This window comes from Papaver somniferum, chromosome 7 (assembly GCF_003573695.1).
Source record: "Papaver somniferum cultivar HN1 chromosome 7, ASM357369v1, whole genome shotgun sequence".
Classification (NCBI taxonomy): domain Eukaryota; kingdom Viridiplantae; phylum Streptophyta; class Magnoliopsida; order Ranunculales; family Papaveraceae; genus Papaver; species Papaver somniferum.
In genome coordinates, this window is record NC_039364.1 from 219,505,039 (window position 1) to 219,509,470 (window position 4,432).

Below are 4,432 nucleotides of genomic sequence, written 5' to 3' on the forward strand. Positions count from 1 at the left end.
ACCATCTTCTCATCCATGTACTGCAACATCACCAGTTACTCAGCTAAAACTCTAGAACTGCTCATCTATTCAATGCCATTCCTGCAACCATCAGTTCCTTAAACCACCAAAATCAGTTGCGTGGACTGGAATAACTTCAGTCGAGCTGCAAAACCCATGAATCAATTTCATCTCTTGTTGTACCAACACCAACTCAGCTGCAATATCACCTGTAAAGATAACATTCATCTACGCGATTCTTGAACCAACACATCATCATATTAATTCCAGCACAAAGCTCGACTGCAGCCATTATCTGCATTTATGTCTTCTACCAGCACTCCATCTCTTCTAGGCCATCAACTGCTAAAACCCATTGTAACCACCACCAGTCACTGCACTGTAACACTGAACCCATACTGAACTACCACCTGCAATTCATCTTCACTTCCATCTCAGTCATACCACCTGTGTACATCCATTGCAGTTGAGCATCTGCACAACAAAACTACCTAGCTAATATCACATCTGCACAACATCAGCTGAGCAGCAGCACCTTGCACTGCAGCTTCAATAATTTATCACCTGAAGTTCCCTTTCTAAACCAGTTCACCATCACCAGACCTTCAATCCTGTAATTCACCAACACAAGGAAAAGCATTATTTCTTCCATCTGTGGTTGCACCTCAAACACCACCGGATTCATTCTTTGCTTCTTTCTCTGCAAGCTTCAATCACAATCATTCATACACATCTCAATCACTCAATTCATCTCATAACTTCAACTCATCTTCTCGATATCCAATTTCTTCATCTGGTTTTAGCTGAAACAGCAGCCCTGGCTTCTTCTCATTCACCTTCTTCTCTGTAATCTCTGACTAAGCACAACAACCAACTTCTACACCTCAATCATCAACCCATCTTTCTGAGCCCTAAATTTCTCTGAATTCCAGCACAACTGCAGAAACACCGAAAATCTATCAAACCCTTGCCTGAATTCAAACACCAAATCTCTCTTCTTCCCTGCAAACATCACATGCCATATATCTTATCAATTCAGCTCATCCACTACTGCAAAACCACCACCAACACAGACCCATCTATTCAATTCTTATTCTCCATTCAAAAAACTTCAAATCCCCATGGATCTTTCATCACAGCAACATATATCTCCATTTTCTTGACCTAAATTACCAACAACAAAGGTAATTTCTCCAATAACGTCACTGTCTCATCCGAACAGCACAACCATCTCTTCCTTGTTCATCTCGATTCCTCAATTATTCAAGAACAACGCCGAAACTCATCCACTTAATCATCTTCAGAAAACCCTAAGATTGTTGTTCATTGAAACCCTAAATCATTATTAATTTCTCGATTCAAATTATCTCAGAACCTTCTCATCAGATCTCGAATTCATCTCAGTCATCACCCTAACACTTCCTTGATTTTATCTCGCACAACAGATCCAATCTGCTTCTTTTATTTCCTTTCTTCTTCACTGAGTAATGGTGCTGCCATTCCTCTCAGGTGGAGTAGGTAAGAGAAGATAATAATAGAAAATGATAACTTCTCTGAATTCCAGGGCTAGGTAATAGCCAAAATTTCTATAGGCACCCGATCAATATGGCCACCAACAGATTATCATTCCTGTCAGTTCCAGGCAACCGACAGTCTAATTCTATGATTCAACGGCCAGTTATGGAAAACTGACAATTCATTCTTAATCTCCTCCTTGCGCAGCCTAGCATGCTCCAAGTATAACTCGCCTGTGAATTGATCTTTTCGCCTTTTACTCTCCAAAAGTACAATTTCTCCTTCTTTTGCTCATAATGACTCCATTGCGCCTAATAACTCAAAACTAAACATAAGAGATGCAATTCACAAGGATAATAGCAAAGAAAGCATAAATACTAGATATAAAATTAGGTGTTTTACAACACCTATCAAATTCCCCCACACTTAGACTTTGCTAGTCCTCGAGCAAATCAAACAAAACTTATTCTAAAGGATACATACAACTCCATCTCGTGAGGGTTTACTAGAGATATATCCACAAAACCTACTTTTCCAACTTACTAGTTCTCCATAATGATAGCATCCAACACACTAAGAAGACATAGAGATTATGCACACTAGTCATAAGAAGTTTGACACATATATGAACATAATATCACCCTTAAAAGTTGAGAGAGAAATAACCATGCCTTATCGAAAGAAATTCGGGTTCGGAGTGATCGAAAGTCTCGAATCTGCCTCACAAGAAAGGGTTTTATAAAGTTTCTCTTAATAATAAAAATCTTTTTATGGGTCACACATGTGTCCAGGTAGGAGTGAAGAGAGAATCCTGCGACACCTTGAATGGTAGGAAAGAAAAAACCATCCGAATTGTTTTGAAAACCCACATCTTTTATTCAGTTTGAAAACCCTTTTTTCTGACGATCTCTAAGAAAGGAAATCAGCCACTTAACAAAGGTGGGAATATGCTTACTTACCTCGTTATCCATTCGGCCTGCAGTTAGCACCACCCTCACAGCATCCATAGAAACGTCTTCGGTCTTCAATCCTTGTCTACATCTTCGTCTTCGGTCTTCAACTCTTGATGATGACATATTGAATCTCGTAGAATCTTGACAATGTGATTCTTTCCTCTAATTCCTTGTTGCTTGAAACTTCATTATGAATATTTCTTCTTCCATTGGCTTTATTGAATGAATACAAAACCAAGAACGAACTAAACACACCAAATATGATGTAATGAATATTTTTTTTATAAGATGCAAAATAAATAAATTGAATACAAAAACAAACAAAATATTAAAACTAATGATGGACCTAATAAACTTTTTTTTCTCCTTTTTTTTCATAAACTTCTTGAATTCTCATCTTGATAATCTTCACTCTTGTACAATAGTCTTCAACTTGTAAAAATTCTGCTCATTGTCTTGTTTCTATACTTGAATCTGAAATTTTCTCATTTCTGTACCGTTGCTTGTAAACCTTGAACGTCTTCAACTTTCCTTCGAATTTTTGATGATCCGCTTGTTGATGATGATGATCTTTCTATGGACCTGTTGGTGTAGAGAGAGATAAAGTGGATGGTGCTAACTGCAAACAAGATTACAAGTGGTATGCAAGTTAGAAATTCGATGTCACCATCATGATTGATAAAATAACACTCAAGATATAAAAATAGTGCTTTTATTGGTGGGAGGTTGGGTAGCTCACCATTCTACCCGGAATTAACGTACCGTGACACACACTCTAAAAGCACATATTTAGACACATACAAAGAATTGAAGGTCGGTGCCTCACATTATGTAACATGGGTAGTCTTCACTATAGGGGATCACAACTCTAATACCGAATTCAGTCTGCACCTAATTCGCCACTGGCATGGTTAAATCCAACTTTAAATCTCATACAAATAAGAAAACCGATCATGTTCTCTGTCATCTCTAAGTTCAGTCACTCTTATGAGAATCTCGATGTAATCTTAGAGACATGTATACTATGTGACTCTAAACTAACTACAAGTTGGAGTTTTTTTATTCACTAATTTACACAAAACTTGAAAATTTTGAAAATTTTACAATGCAAATGCTTAACCACTCCCCCACACTTAAACTTTACATTTTCCTCAATGTAAGTTGAGTCATCCAAAGTAAGTCAAGGTGGGAAATCCTACATGATAATGTGACAAGAAATCAGAAAAAGTAAATGCAAGACAAGAAAAAACTAAAAACAAGACAAGAAAATAAAAATAAGAAAAGAAATACTCGTCCTATGGGTTGCCTCCCATTTAGCGCTTGGTTTAAAGTCGCCAGCCCAACTATCTCCTTGCTTTATATGACTCCTCTAGAGGGAGTATATCCACAAAGTTAGCTCCTTCCACCACTTCGGAAGTGAAATTATCATAACATGGTTTCAACCACTGCCCATTAACTTTAAGTTCCTTGCCTGTAGCTATGCTACGAATTTCTACTACACCATGAGAAAACACATTAATAATAATAAAAGGTCCAATCCAATGTGACCTTAATTTACCCGGAAATAATTGCAAGCGAGAATTAAATAAAAGCACTTTCTGCCAAACACAAAATTGTTTTCTAGAAATCATAATATCATGAAAGGCCTTCGTTTTCTCCTTGTAAATGCGTGAGCTTTCAAATGCATCATTGTGAATCTCCTCTAGCTCTTGGAGTTGTAACTTCCTTTGTTTTCCAGCACCATCCATCTCCATATTGCATTGCTTAATAGCCAAAACGCCTTATGCTCAATTTCAACGGGTAAATGACAAGGTTTACCATACACAAGTCTAAAGGGAGACATCCCGATAGGTGTATGTGGTTCTATAAGCCCACAAAACATCATTAAGTCGCATGCTCAAATCCTACCTTGTTGGATTCATCGTCTTCTCTAGAATGGATTTCACCTCCCGGTTAGAAACCTC